Source organism: Megascapheus bottae, chromosome 19 (genome assembly GCF_031878675.1).
Source record: "Megascapheus bottae isolate mThoBot1 chromosome 19, mThoBot2.hap1, whole genome shotgun sequence".
In the NCBI taxonomy this organism is placed as follows: domain Eukaryota; kingdom Metazoa; phylum Chordata; class Mammalia; order Rodentia; family Geomyidae; genus Megascapheus; species Megascapheus bottae.
Window position 1 is genome coordinate 19712232 of NC_143527.1, and position 16713 is coordinate 19728944.

The 16713-nt window shown below is 40.6% G+C and overlaps 1 protein-coding gene across 3 annotated transcripts in view; it reads right to left on the bottom strand.

The window, feature by feature from the left end:
* Ark2n (arkadia (RNF111) N-terminal like PKA signaling regulator 2N) overlaps window positions 1-16713 on the bottom strand; it is a 64394-nt gene that overhangs the window by 8247 nt on the left and 39434 nt on the right. The gene's annotated exons all lie outside the window — the stretch shown is intronic.

Sequence of the window (16713 nt, forward strand, 5' to 3'; positions counted from 1 at the left end):
AGCTTGCCACAGCAAAACTGTTGCTGGAGCATATTCTGCTACTGAAATATATTGGTCTTGGCCTGGCGCAGTGGCTCACGCCTATAATTCTAGCTATTCAGGAGGCTGAGATGTGAGGATCAAGGTTCAAAGCCATCCTGGCACAAAAGGACCTGAGACTCTTATCTCCAGTTAACCTCTAGAATGTGGGAAGTGGGGCTTGGCTCAAGGGTAGGGTGGTAGCCTTGAGCTAAAGAGCTCAGGGACAGCACCCAGGCCCAAAGGAAGGGTGGTAGCCTTGAGCTGAAGAGCTCAGAGACAGTGCTCAGGCCGAGTTCAAGCCCCATGACCACAAAAAAAAAAAAAAAAGAAATATGTATTGGTCTTAAAAGAATACATATCCATAGTATATATTAAACATCATAGCACATTTTTTAAAAGTATGGACTCAAAGTCTCTATATTCCTATTTAGAAAACAAAAATTTTAATATTTTGGTTAATATCTCCATCTAAATATACTGCTATGTAAATCGAATACCTTGTATTTTAGTCTGTAATGTTTCTTTAATATTCTACTCTAGTTTGCTTTTAAGTAACTTGCATAACCATCTAAAGGAAAGTGTGCTCTACTTCTTAGCATTTTAGTGGAACAAAATTCTCAACAAGAAAAGTTCAAGTAGAATAAAAGCAATCATTATTATATTTAAACTGGAATGTTTTGGGGGAGGTCTAAATGTATTTTATCTTTAGAGAATGCAGATTTGACAGAATCTGAGTCCAAACTATCTCTAAAAGGGAAGACTAGAAGATGACAATCTGGGCTCTGAGCCACTGAAACATGACCTGTAAACACTACTGACAAGAGTTTTCATTAGATATAAATCACATACTCTGGACAGGCACAACAGGTTATGACACCAAAGCATGTAAGTTTTTCACAAAGATCTTTATAAAGTACTTATTTTATTGATGCAGTAGAGGCACATTCTCCAATCCTACAGAAAGCAAGAGCTACAGAGATTTTTCAACACAGGCTAAGAAACAGCAACACAGCATCAAAACAATCAAATAATTAAACAAATAATTAAAATAATTAAATTTATGTGCGCAGCACTCGAATGTTTGGGGGCCAGGAGTGTGGCCTAGTAGTAAAGTGCTTGCTTAGTATGCGTGAAACCCTAGGTTCAATTCCTTGGTACTACATACCCAGAAAAAGCTGGAAATGGTTCTGTGGCTAAACTGCTAGCATTGAAAAAGCTCGGGGGGGGGGGGGGGGAATGGGTACCAAGACATGTGAAAGGGTATCAATGTACGTGAATTAATTCACCTTCTATCTGGCAAATATCATGTAACCCTTTTACTAATTACAATAAAAAAAAAAAGCTCAAGGACAGTACCCAGACCCTGAGTTCAATGCAGAACAGGCAAAAAAAAAAAAAAAAACAAAAAACCTCAAATTTGCATGTGGCTAGGCATTGATGGCTCATGCCTATAAGCTACATGGGAAGCTTAGTTCTGAGGATCACGTGTGTAAAGCCAGCTAGAGCAGATAAATGCTTGCGATTCATCTCCAATTAGCAATTAGAAAACCAGAAATGGTGATGTGCCTCAAAGTGCTAAAGAAAAGAAAAAGAGCTCAGTCAGGGACAGTGCCTTGGGTTCAAGCTCCATAATTCACCACCACTACCATCAACAACAACAGGGAAGTATTTACATATATCATCTGATGCAAATTATTTCTCCATACTTGAAAATTAACTTTTTGTTTAGTTTTTTTTTTAATTGTAGTTTTTTTTTATCTTTTCTTTTTTGGTACTGGGGATAAGAACCCAGGACATTGCATTTGCATTTGCTACTGAGTTACATCCCAGCCCTGAAAATTAACTTTCACACATATAATCTTCCCTCTCCTTACACTTGCCAATACTCTGAGGTATTGAAAACTCCTGTGCTTTCAGATTCCTGTCTCCTTTCAGTGTAACCCATTTATAAAACAAGACAGATGCAAAGCAAATTTTATAATTTTTTATATTCTCTGATCCTATAAACCCATTCTCTGAGAATCTCTCCTAAAGGAAAAGATTTAAAGAAGTAAAAATTAGGGGCCGGGAGTTTGGCCTAGTGGTAGAGTGCTTGCCTAGCATGTACAAAGACCCAGGTTGGATTCCTCGGTACCACATACTTAGAAAAAGCCAGAAGTGGTGCTGAGGCTCAAGTGATAGAGCTCTAGCCTTGAGAAAACTCCAAGCACAGTGCTCAGGCCCTGAGCTCAAGCCCAGGACTGGCAAAAAAAAAAAAGTAAAAATTATGATTTCCAAAGACAGTAGCAATAGGGGGAAACTTGGGCAAATGCATAATACAAAGTATCGCATATACCACTATAAAAATGTATAGATGAGCTAGATACTGGTAGCTTACACCTGTAATCATAGCTGAGATCTGAAGGTCAAGATGCAAAGCAGGCCCAAGAAGGAAAGTCCATGAGACTCTATCTCCAATAAACTACCAAAACAAACAAAAACTCAGAAGTGAGGATATAACTCAGATGATAAAGCCCTAGCCTTGAGTAAAACAAGCTCAAGAACAGCACCCAAGCCCTGAGTTCAAGCCCCAGGACAGCATGCATGTGCACACGCACGCAGGCATGCATGCAAGTGTAGATTCCAAGTAAAAACTCAAAAGCAGTCAAGTTTGAATGAGATTGCTGAGGGGTTTTTTTTTTGACAATTCTTTGATGTTATTTTTACTTATTTTCAGTATATACAAAAAGAACTGAAAACTTAAAATGGCTCCTAGAAAACACTAGCGATTGAAAATGTACTAGTCTGCATGGGTTTAAGATGTGAATTTTATGTGGTAACACTGCCAGTGGGCACTAATCAAGTACCCTACAAGTAGACCAAAGACACATTTGCCAGACAACTATTCTGTTAAATCCAGATTTTTTTTAATACAATTTGTTTAAGTCTAGAATTAGCAAACGTAGACCCTTGTTTGGCTACCCTTGCTCCACTACACTTTGGTGCATATTGTTCTAGCTTTACTTCTGGAAGGGAACACAAAATGAGAGACTTTTTCACAAGCCTTCAATTTGTCCATCTCATTTGGTAACTCAAGCAAACTTCATTTTTTACTTTAGCATTGTCTTTCTCTAAGTACTTGTTCGTGGCAAGCTATTGCATTGCAGTTCCTAAACCACCTCTAATAGAAAGGTGGAGGACTTGGGTCAGGCATGATTGCTCTCAAGTCTGTAACTGTAATCACAGTGCTCAGGAGGCAATATATAGTGATATATACAGCCAGAGATGGTAAACAATGAAACCTAGTTGAAGAAGGAGGGAGAAGAAGGAGGAAGAGGAAATGGAGGAGGAAGAGGACGAGGACGAGGACAAAGAGAAGGAAGAAGAGGAGGAGGATGAGGAGGTGGTGGTGGTAGTGGTGGTGGTGGTGGTTGAAGAAGAGTAGCCTACATAGAAAAGGAATGTTGCGTGGGCCAGAGGGAGATCAAGGAGATTGAGCTCTCAGGAAGGATAAGGCACAGGTAATGGCAGCACAAGGAACATTTTGTTGTCTTCGGGTGAGTTTGGTAAGAGGTGGGATAAATGGTACTGAAAGTGAAATGAGAAACAAGGCTAGTAACTTCAGCACAAGTTAGATCATGATAAAGAGTCTGGACTTGATCTTCTGAACAGAAAAGCCTCTGAAAGATCTCCATGGAGGACTGAGTGGCATGATCTGGCTTTCTACTTTCGAAGAGTTTCATTTTTGAAGTACAGAAAGCAAACTGACATCAAGACAGTAAAACTGAAGGCAAGACTATCTGTTTAACTTTCCTGCTCAACTGGAGAAAACACAAAATGATGAATTAACTGTGTATGTATGTGTGCACACAGGTACGGTATTGATGATACTGAGAAAGAACAAAGGAATATATTTTTTTAATGCTTAGGTTTCTGATTGAGGCAACTAGTATATACTGCCATTCAGTGTACTAATAAAAGCAGAGGGTAGCTGTTAATATGCTTTCAAGATGTCCAACAAGCTGTTGGAGACACTGTTCAAAAGCTCTTTTTTCTAGAAAAGAAACAGACACTTGGTAAGTCTTCAGCAATAGTGTAGACAAGAAAGGTCACTCTGACGAGTGAAGGATGCACAGAACAGAATCTAGATAACTGTGATTCAGAAAGTTATGGCCAAAGAGAGAGAAGCCAGCAAAATAATATCACAAAGGGGTGATGTCAAGGATACCAAAAAACATTTCTAGAAAGATGTGATTTGTGACTGAGGGGTCAAGTAAGAAGACAAGAGTAGACAGATGACCTTGGAAATGGAAGCCTCAGGAGTGACAAGCCACTGTAGCAAAGCTGAAGAATAATGGAATGAAGGACAAATTCTAAGAACTCTGCCTATGAGAAAGGAGTGATGTGGTACTGGGCAAGAAATGCATGCATAATAATAATTTTGGATTTTTCAGAGAAAGTCTGGATAAGTGGGACTGCATTAAACTTCAGAGCTTCTGTATGGCAAAGGACATAGCTAGCAAACTAACTAGAAAGAAGATCTTCACCAACCATACAACGGACAAAGGCCTCATATCTAAAATATATCAACAGCTCAAAAAATTGAATCAATCCAAAACTAACCTCCAAAGTAACAACCATCCCATTAAAAGATGGGCCAAAGACTTAAAGAGAGTCTTCTCTGAAGAAGAAATAAGAATGGCCTATAGACACATGAAGAAATGCTCAACATCTCTGGTCATAAAAGAAATGCAAATCAAAACAACTCTAAGATTCCACCTCACTCCAGTTAGAATGGCCAGGATCAAGAAAACTAGTAACAACAGATGATGGAAGGGATGTGGCCAGGAGGGATCACTACTACACTGTTGGTGGGAGTGCAAACTTGTTCAACCACTATGGAAAGCAGTATGGCAGTTCCTGAAAAGACTAAACATAGAGCTCCCCTATGACCCAGCAATTCTACTACTTGGCATTTACCCAATTGCCCAGAAACAAGGACATACTAAATCCACTAGCACAACGATGTTCATTGCAGCACTATTTACCATAGCAAAGATATGGAACCAACCCAGATGTCCTTCAGTTGATGAGTGGATCAACAAAATGTGGTATTTATATACAATGGAATTCTATGCTCCAGTCAGAAAGAATGACATTGCCCCATTTGTAAGAAAATGGAAAGACTTAGAAAAAAATCGTATTAAGTGAAGTAAGCCAGACTCAAAGGAACATAGGCCCAATAGTCTCCCTCATTTGTCATAATCAGTAGAAACCTTGGGCTCTCCTAGCAGAGATTTATAATAGAACAAAATCTAGATACATAAGGCCATATAGTATGACCCTAAATGAAAGGACCTCCAAAAAGCCATATAATGAATGATTGCTGTCCTTAATGTATTATGTTATCTCTCATCTCTTTTGCTGTCCCTTGGTTATTCATATTGTTACAGTATTTCTCCTGGTTATCTGATATATTGAAAATATGCTTATTTGGTTATTTGAAGTCAAATAGGAAAGGGAGGAAAACAGATGAGGGGTGGAGGTGGAGGGAGGGAAATGGGGACCAAGACACAAGAAAGGGTATCAATGTATGTGAAGTAATACACTGTCCATCTAGCGTATATAATGTAACCCTTCTATTAATTACAATAAAAAATATATGAAAAACTAATTTTGGATCTTTGTTTGTTTGTTGTGTCGGTACTACAGTTGGAACCCAAGACCTGGACATTGTCCCTCAGCTTTTCTCATTCAAGACTGGCACTCTACCACTAAACTACAGCTCCATTTCTGGCTTCTTGGTGGTTAACTCAAGATAAAGAGTTTCACAAACTTTCCTCTCTGGGCTGGCTGCGAATTATGATCCTCAGGTCTTAGCTTCCTGGGTAGCTAGGATTGCAGGACTGAGCCACTGGTGCCCAGCTATATGTCTTGTTTCCTAAAAAGGTTGATATTCTTGCATGCCTCTGAAAAGGAAGCTCCTCTTAATTCCATTTTAAGATTCTGATCATTTGTAAATTACTGCCGTCTATCCTATCCTACCAATAACATTAGCCTGTTCCTTCTTGGGGACTATTCTGTCTTGCACAGATGCATGATAGTTTTACTTATTCAAGAATATTACTGGCACCTGACTTAGTCTCTGTCTTTACACTTGAAAATCCTTCCTATTTATGTGGACAAACAACCCTAAAATTGTGCCTACTCACTAAGAAGGAAGGAGCTGAGCTCCTTAAAGCCACTTGTGGTAAGGGACTCACATGCTCTAAAAATAATGTCTGCTATGCTCCTCAAAAAAAAAAAAAAAAAAAAAGAAAGTGAATTGAAAGGCAAATTTTAAGAGTCGGGAGTTTGGCCTAGTGGTAGAGTGCTTGCCTAGTATGCACGAAGGCCCGGGTTCAATTCCTAGGTACCACATACATAGAAAAAAGCCAGAAGTGGTGCTGAGGCTCAAATGGTAGAGCTCTAGCCTTGAGAAAGTCCAAGGACAGTGCTCAGGCCCTGAGCTCAAGCCCAGGACTGGCAAAAAAAAAAAGGGGGGGTGGGGGTGCAGGAGTTTGGCCTACTGGTAGAGTGCTTGCCTAGCATGCGCGAAGGCCCAGGTTCTTTAGTACCACATACATAGAAAAAGCTGGAAGTGGTGAAGTGGCTCAAGTGGCAGAGTGCTAACCTTGAGAAAAGCCCAAGGACAGTGCTCTGGCCCTGAGTTCAAGCACTACAATTAGCCACCCCCACACACACAAAAAAAGTTACTATTGCTAAAACCAAACTATTCCTTTTTAATCTCTGGATACTTTTAAACAATAGTAATTATAAAAAAAAAAAGAAGCAATTAATTCATAGCATTTCTGTGCCTGGCTCTATATTCTAATGTACAACTCTAAGTATTTGGCAGAGTAATTTTATGCTATGTTTCAGTTATCAATACTTTTGTATTATCAGTGTCCACCAAGTGACCCCTCATCCTGACCTCCAAAGCTCATTTCAGAATTAGAAAAATCACTCTACTAGTACTCTTCTCCCCCCTCCCCAGGTCATGGAGCTTGAACTGTGGGTTTGAGCCTTGTCCCTGAGCTCTTCAGCTCAAGGCTACTGCCCTATCCCTGGGCCTGGGCATTGTCCCCAAGCTTTTCAGCTCAAGGTTACTGCCTACCCCTGGAGTCACTACACCACTTCTGCTTTTCTAGAGGTTAATTGGAGATAAAAGTCTTTTGGACTTTAGTGCCTTGGTTGGCTTTGAACCAGCCAATACTCAGACCTCAGCCTCCTGAGTGGGACTACAGGCATGAGCCACCATGCCTGGCTTCTACTAGTACTTTTTTACTTTATAAAAAATGGGAAAAGGCCAGTCAGTGCTATGGCTCATGCCTGTAATCCTAGCTACTCAAGAGGCTGAGATCTGAGGATCAAGGTTCAAAGCTAGCCTGGGCACAAAAGGACCTGAGACTCTTATTTCCAATTAACCTCTAGAAAATGGAAAGTGGTGCTTGGCTCAAGGGTAGGGCAGTAGCCTTGAGCTGAAGAGCTCAGAGACAACAATCAGGCCCAGGGGTAGGGCCCAGGTGTAGGATGATAGCCTTGAACTGAAGAGCTCGGGGACAGTGCCCAGGTTGAGTTGAAGCACCATGACCCCGCCCCCCCCCCAAAAGGGAAAAGAAGCCAGGTGTGGTGGCTCACGCCTGTAATCCTAACTATTCAGAAGGCTGAGATCTGAGGATCCAGGTTCAAAGTTAGCCTGGGCACTAACAGACCCTGAGTCTCATCTCCAATAAACTACTAGAAAACTGGAAGTGGCACTGTGACTCAAGAGGTAGGGCTGTAGCCTTAAACTGAAGAACTCAGGGACAATGCCCAGGCCTAGGGGTAGGGCAGTAGGCTTGAGCTGAAGAGCTCAAGGGCAGCACCTAGGCCCAGAGTTCAAGCCAGGACTGGGGAGAAAAAAAAAAAGATCCAAAAATAAGAATTATGATACCATTTTCACATTATTAGATCAATCGAGTGGCAGGTTAGTTTGGGTAATGAAATAAGATGGTCACACACACACACACACACACACACACACACACACACACACACACACAAATTTACAATCCAATCCTGGCATTTAGCCTTGGTGAAGACCCTGTAACTACCAGAAAACAAAGTAGCACTGTGGCTCAAAGTGATAAGTGCTAGCCTTGAGTGAAAAAGCTCAGGGACAGTGTACTGAGTTCAAGCCTCACAACCAACCAAAAAAAGTATTCATCTGATCAAGGTGCCGTAGCTCACACCTGTAATCCTAGCTATTCAGGAGGTTGAGATCTGAGGTTCAAAGACATCCTGGCACTGAAGAACAGCTCTTATCTCCAATTAACTAGTAGTAATGTAAGTGGGGCTGTGGCTCTCTTGAGCTGAAGTGCTCAGGGACAACACCCAGGCTCAGGGGTAGGGTAGTAGCCTCGAGCTGAAGAGCTCAGGGACAGCACCCAAGCCCAGAGTTCAAGCCCCATAACCTTCCCCACACATACAAAAATCTGATTAAATAAGTATTTATGGAAATGAACTGCAGGAAATAGAAACAAGAGGTTTTTGTCTTCATTGCTATTTTAGTTTTCTGTTTTGTCCTAATTGTTCATTTATCTGTCTTTGGGAGGATAAAGGGAAACACAGAAATGGAGGGACAAAGAGTGAACAAATGCAGCAGTGGTACTCACTAGACACTATGTTGAAAATGAAATATATAACTTATGGGTGCGGCAGGAGGGAAAAACTAGAGAAGAGCAAGGGAAGAAGTGACATTAAAAAAATAAATGTATTCTTACTTGTTTGTAGAACATGGCATTTGAAATATAATGTAAAAAATCAGTGTTAATAAAAACTTAATGCCGGAAAATGCCAGAAGTGGTGCTATGACTCAAGTGGTAGAGCTCTAGCCTTGAGAAAACCCAAGGACAGCGCTCAGGCGCTGAGCCCAAGCCCAGGACTGGCAAGCAAAAAACAGAAAACAAAAACTTGATGCCGGGGAATGGTGGCTCATGCCTGTAATCCTAGCTACTCAGGAGGCTGAGACCTGAGGATTGAGGTTCACAGTCAGCCCCAGCACTAAAAAGTCCTAAGACTCTTTAATCACCAGAAACCCCAGAAAACTGGAAGTGGCGCTGTGGGTAGGGGTAGGATGGTAGCCCTGAGCTAAAGAGCTCAGGGACAGCATCCAGGCCCAGAGTTCAAGTCCCACAACCAACCAAACAAACAAAACTTTTGATTTAAAAAAAATGTATTTTTTACCTGACTTATGTGACTATAACCCCTCCCTCTGCAAACTCTGCATATCGTCTTTAAAAAAATTAAAAAAATAAAGATTAACTTGAAAACATGCAAATTTAATTTAAGCAAATTCAGTAAGAAAATAGAATGTTACGTTTTGTAACAGGCATTTAGGAATGCCTCTTCTCTTGGACCATTCACCCTTTTTTCTCAGTGTAACCACCTTCCACATTCCTTTGGAAGGTCCCTTGCAGTTTGTCATTCTGGGCCTTTGGGCCTTTTTTTGTTTCTGCCCCACTTCCCTACATAACTTCACATGAACCCAATGGCATAACAGTACTCTCACAAAAGTGCACCAGAAATGCTCTGGTATTCTGCAAATATTGTCTATGGTACTGTCTTTTCCAGTTCTAAGACAAAAACAAGCTCTGTAAGAAAAATGTAAATCCCACAATTACCATATATTAAACAAAACCAGAGCAGAGCAGTTATATTTAGCTATTGCAGCAATAGGCTATCTCTGTCCCATGTAGATCTTTATAGATAACATATTTCACTCTGTGAGAAAATTCCAAATTTTGTCTTCCCATTACAGACACATGAATGAGTTAGAAACAGTTACCAAGATGGGCAGACAGGCAGAACAATAACAGCAGAACAACAAAAAGGTAAATAAATTATCATGGCCATTTCTTTTTGTCTTCAAAAGAAATAAAAGATACTTTGGAAATCCACTAGCAAAAATGAAGCCTGACCACAATAGATGTCATACCCCAAATCTTAAAACTCTAGATCTAGCCACCCTTGTCTTGCCATAGCCCTTTTTCAGAAAGAAATCTGACTTAGTTTATCCTAAAAGGAGACAGAGGGAAAAAATTTGAAGGTATTTGCCATTTGTTGTTCTTAAAAAATAAACATATGCCCAGTGCAGTGGCTCACACCTGTAATCCTAGCTACTCAGGAGGCTGAGGATCAGGGTTCAAGCCAGCCCAGGCACTAAAGTCTGTGAGATTCTTGTCTCCAATTAACCACTAGAAAACCAGAAGTAGTGCTGTGGCTCAAGAGGTACAACACTAGCCTAGAACTGAAGAGCTCAGGGACAGTGCCCAGGCCCAGAGTTCAAGCCTGGAAAGGAAAAAGAAATAAACATATAATTAACTCAAAAAAAATTAATATGGTCTGAGTCTTTGCAATATACTGAAATGGAAGGTATCAAATTAGATGACAGTAGCAGGATATTTACAAGAAAAGATTCTTCTAGTCTTAAGTAATTGCTCCTTTAGCTTTCTTTTTTTTGGTCAGTCATGGCACCTGAACTCTGGGCCTGGGTGTTGTCCTTGAGCAATTCAGCTCAAGGCTACCGCCCTACCACTTGAGCCACTGCCCCACTTACAGTTTCTGGTGATTAATTGGATATTAGAGTCTCATGGACTTTTCAAGGCCCAGGCTGGTTTTGAACCACGATCCTCATATCTCAGCCTCCTGGGTAGCTAGGATTATAAGTGTGAGCCACCGCACCTGGTGCTCCTTTAGCTTTAAAACTGTGAATTACTTTGTGTTTGTTCTTTCAGGAAAAACATTAAAAACTTTACATTGTTTCTGATCTGTTATATTTTTGATCAGATTATAAAATCTGACCAGCCCCAGTAGTTTATGCTTATAATCCTAGCTATTCAGGAGGCTGAGATCTGAGGATTAAAGTTCATCTCCAATTAACTGTGGCTCAAGCAGTAGAGAGCCAAACTTGAGCATAAAAGCTTAGGGACAGTGCCTAGGCCCTGAGTTCAAGCCTTAGGACCAACACAAAAAAGTCTGTATTAGGAATGGGAAATAGAGGTTTGTTTTTCTGTACTATATTCCATTACTGTTGTAGATTAAGCTTACCAGCCCTATTTTAAGAACAGGGAAAAATGCTCACAGCCTACCTTCTCAAGCAGAAGGTTAATGGTAAACAAGTAAAATGAGTTATGTTTAGAATTTAAAATTTCCCAGGGGGAAAAATCTGAATAAATAAACCTTCCATACCAAGTGTAACTCAGACGTCAGCACCTTTTGATCTCAACTACATTAATGTTTATAGTGAGCAATTAATAACACTGAACAAAAATAAAACCATTCCCAGATGTGCTGGTAGTTTCCTAAACATGCTAGAGTCAAGAGTTACCTTGGGGTTATCACTAAAAAGATTCCAGGAGCAAGCCTGGGTAAGAATCTTACCTCCAATTAACCACTAGAAAATTGGAAGTGGCGTTGTGCCTCAAGGGGTAGGGCAGTAGCCTTGAGCTGAGGAGTTCAGGGACAATGTCCTGGCCCACAGTTAAAGTCCCATAATCGGGGGGTGGGAGGGATTCCCCGGATATATTTCAGACTTACTAATAGAATCTTCAAGGAGAAACAGAAGATTCAGAGGCCCCCTAAATCATTTCTGTGTTCAGGCAAAGCTAATGAATACTGTAGAACAACTCACTATTCTAGGGAATGGCAATAAACTAGAAAGCACAGCATTCCTTAGGAAGTCTACTTTAGCATTATTACCTTAATGCTGGGTACCAGGAACTTACTATGTGACATACCCTGTACTAAGCAGCCTGTATATGTTATTTCATACACTGACAATAAACTTTGAAGTAGTGCTTATTTTACTCCATTTTGTGCTTTTCTTTCTCTAATGCTTCTTTTATGTGACCCTATCTACCCTGTGAAGCTGTCATTCCTGGGCTGAGATTTTAATTTTTTCCAGTGCTGGGAATCAAACCCAAGGCCTGACATATACTGAAGTGTTAACACAGTTACTTTCCCAACCTTAAGATGTTATTAACTAAACATACTTTAGAACCAGCCTACTCAGACAAATACAAAAAGACTCATTTCCAATTAACCAGGGGAGGGAAAGAAAAAAACTACAACTGGCTGGGTGCTGGTGGCTCATGCCTAGCTACTCAGGAGGCTGAGATCTGATGACAACGGTTCAAAGCCGGCCTGGCCACAAAAGTCTGTGAAGCTCTTATCTCCAAATAACTACCAGAAAACCAGAAGTGGCATTGTGGTTCAAGGTGTAGAGGTCTAGCCTTGAGCTGAAGAGCTCAGAACAGAGAGCCCAGGCCTAGAGTTCAAGTGCCACAACCGACCAACACCAAAAACTGAAATTGGAGGCACAGTTCAAGTGGTCAAGTGCCAATAGTGAGCAAAGAAGCTTAAAGAGAGCACTTGGTTCTGAATTTAAGCCCCAGTAGTATACACACACTACCACCACCAACAACAACAACAATAATAAATTTATTGAATAATTCATTATCATATTTAAGGAAAAAATGACTTTGAAAGTGTAAATAAATAAATGGCTTTTTAAAAAAATGTCATGAGAAATTATTGAACTGAGATGACTATATCCTAAGCCAAACACATACTTTTATATCCCAATATAGACAGATGTTCTGTTCTACTAGATATTATATCCTAGAGAAGTTATATACCCATATACCAAGAACCACATATAGAAAATAATAGCATTTCTTTCTTCTCTCTCTTTCTTCTGTGTGTGTGTGTGTGTGTGTGTGTGAATACTGGGACTTGAACTCAGGGCCTGTCCCTCAGCTTTTCTGCTCAAGGTTACTGCCTGAACCACACTTCCATTTCAGGTTTTCTTAGTAGTTAATTGGAGATAAGAGTCATATGGCCCTTCATGCCTGGGCTGGCTTTCAACAATAATCCTCAGATCTCTCAGCCTCCTGAGTAGCTAAGATCATAAAAGCATGAGCCACCAGTGCCCCAAAGGACATTTCTTAATAACAATATCATTTAAAAATTGGACTCCTGTAGATTCAATGAGAGAATATGTGTATTGTCAAATACTAAATGGCAGGATAAAAGCAATGAGTTAGTCTCACATCTAACAATCACAACACTCATAAAAAAGCTATAAAGAAATACACAGAAATACCAAACATTAAGTACCAAATTTGGTTTATCTATTGGATAAGAATGGAAAAGCAGATACACAATGAAGCTACCAGTATTTCCTCCTCCCATATTTATGCAATATTTTATTTTTTTAAAAGGATGGTAGCAGGTGCCGGGATTTTGGCCTAGTGGTAGAGTGCTTGCCTAGCATGCACGAAGACCCAGGTTTGATTGCTTGGTACCACATACATAGAAAAAGCCGGAAATGGTGCTGTTGCACAAGTGTTAAAGCTCTAGCCTTGAGAAAGCCCAAGAGCAGTGATCAGGCCGAGTTCAAGCCCCAGGACAGGCCAAAAAAAAAGGCTAGTGGCAGTTGGACAACTGGGTAGGTATCAGGTTCCAAATAAAAAAGCTAGCAATTACAGTAACTTCCCTATGAATTCCATATCCACGCATTAAACCAACTATTAATGGAAAATACTGGAGTAAAAGTTATTTCCTAAAAAATATAGCAGCTATGCACAAAGCTTTTTTTTTTTTTTTTTTTTTTGCCAGTCCTGGGCTTGAGCTCAGGGCCTGAGCACTGTCCTTGGACTTTCTCAAGGCTAGCACTCTACCACTTGAGCCTCAGCACCACTTCCGGCTTTTTGCTATGTATGTGGTACCAAGGAATTGAACCCAGGCCTTCATGCATGCTAGGCAAGCACTCTACCACTAGGCCAAACTCCCGGCCCCCTGCACAAAGCATTTATAATGTAATAGATATTGTAAGTAACCCATGTCAGATTCAGGCGGTTCACACCTGTGATTCCAGCTACTAAGAATTTAATACTCAGGGAACTGCGATTCAAAGCCAGGCAGAAAAGTCTGAAAGACTCCATCTTTAAATAACCAGTAAAAAGCCAGGCTAGAGGCATGGCTCAAGTGGCAAAGCACTAGCCAAGCAAGCAAATCTGACTGAGTACATGGCACTGAGTTCAAACGCCGGCACCAGGGAAAAAAAAGTACTCCAGAGCTGACTGAAAATACACAGATGTGTATAAGTTATATGCAAATGCCATACTATTTATATATGGAATTTTGAACATCTTAAGGTTTTTATATCACAGGAATTCTGTAACTAATCTTTCATGAACTGGATCATGCGATTATACTTGAACCTGAATATGTGATTACTATGCTTAATTATGGTAGTTTCAAGGATATTTAAGCCTCAAACCTTAAATTATTTGGCTAAATCTAATGAAATTACTAGGGCTAATAATAATGGTAAGGATATGGAAGGAAAGAAATGTACACTGTTGGTAGGAATATAAAAGTAGTACAATTCAAATCAGTACAGAAGTTCCTCAAAAATTCCAACTACCATATGATACTGTGATACTATTGTTGGATATATTCTTGAAAAAATTACAAGTCAGCACACAATAGACCATCTTCATACCCATGCTTATTATAACACTTAGTCATGGGATGAACCATCAGCAGATCAAGAACAATGCGGTATATATATATAGATATATATATATACACACATACATTTATGTGTATATCATATAAATACATATGTACATATACTATATATACTGTGGGATAGTGCTCAGTTACAAAGAATAAAATAATGTCATTTGAAGAAAAATGAATCAAACTCAGGATATTAAGTAACATAACCCATACTCATAAAGCCAGATTAACTGTGTTTCCTCTCATGCTGAATCTAGATCTAAGTTTACATTTTAAAAATTAAAGTTAAGGGCCAGGAGTTTGGCCTAGTGGTAGAGTGCTTGCCTAGCATGCATGAATACCTGGGTTCAATTCCTCAAAACCACATACACAGAAAAAGCCAGAAGGGGTGCTCAAGTGGTAGAGCTCTAGCCTTGAAAAAGCCCAAAGACAATGCTTAGGCCCTGAGTTCAAGCCCCAGGACTGGCAAAAAAAAAAATCATCAATCAATCAATCTAGGGGCTCAGAATGTGCCTTAGTGGTAGAATGTTTGCCTAGCATGCATGAAGCCCTGGGTTCAATTCCTCACTACCACATTAACAGAAAAGGCCAGAAAAGGCAGTGTGGTTCAAGTGGTAGAGTGCTAACCTTTAGCAAAAGAAGCTCAGGGACATTGCTAGAACCTGAGTTCAAGCCCCAGGACTGGAAGAAGAGAGGGGAGGGGAGGGGAGGGGAGGGGGGAGGGGGAGGGGGAGAGGGGGAGGGAGGGAGGGAGGGAGAGAGAGAGAGAGAGAGAGAGAGAGAGAGAGAGAGAGAGAGAGAGAGAGAGAGAGAGAATGAGAATGGGGGAAAAAAAAAAAAGAGTTCTCTTCCAGGTGCAGTGGCTCAGGTCTATAATCCTAGCCTCATAAGGAGGGTGAGATCTGAGGATCACGATTCAAAGCCAGCCTGGGCACTAAAGTCCATGAGACTCATCTCCAATTAACCACTAGAAAACCGGAAGTGGTACTATGGCTCAAGGGTAGGACTGTAGTCTTGAACTAAAGAGCTCAGGGACAAAATCCAGGCCCAGGCAAGATGGTAGCCCCCCCCCACCCTCTCTCTCTGTCAGTCCTGGTGCTTGAACTCAGGGCCTAAGCACTGCCCTTAGTCTAGTGGTCTGCCACTTGAGCCACAGCATCACTTCCAACTTTTTCTATGTATATGGTACCCAGGAATTGAACCCATGTCTCCACCATGCTTGCTAGATAAGCACTCTACCACTAGGCCAAATTCATGACCCAAGGTGGTAACCTTGAGTTGAAGAGCTCAAGGACAGTGCCCAGGCCCAGAGTTCAATTCCCATGATGGGGGGCAAAAGGGGGTCTAGCTCAGCACTGGTGGTTCATGCCTGTGATCCTAGTAATATAGGAGGCAGAGATCTGAGGATCATGAGCTGACAGGAAAGTCCAAACGATTTTTATCTCCAATTAAGCACCAAAAAAGCCAGGAGTGGAAGTGTAGCTCAGGTGGTAGAGTACCTTGAGGAAAAAGGCTTGGGGACAGGGCACACACACACACTCATGCACATACACACGCTCATGCACAAGTCTGGCCATACGCTCATGCCAATAACCTAGCTACTCAGGAGGCTGAGATCTGAGGACTAAAGTTCAGGGCCAGTCTAGGCTAATAAATACAATAAACTCATCCCCAATTAACTAGCAAAAAGCTAGAACTGGAGATGCAGCTTAAGTGGTCAAGTGCCAGCCACGAGCAGAAAAAGGCAAGTCAGAGAATGAGGCAAGCCTTAATACTGGCACAAAATAAAGTTCAGAGAAAACAACTGGTCTAAAATCAGACACATGATTAGCAATCAAACCAAAGCCAAAATAAAACCCAGTGTCCAAATTAGCCATGACAAATTAATCAGATGGTTAACTAGCGATCTTTCTTTAGTCTAATCCAAGATTATGAATGAATTCAGAACAATCAGTGGTATTCTATTTTCATACAGAGTTCAAAACTATTAATCAACTTTCATAAGGTAAAACTTACATTAAATAAAAATATTTTAGGAAGTGATTAAATTACTAAATTAGCATATAAAATCAACATGTAAAATTCTTCAAAGAACAACTTAAA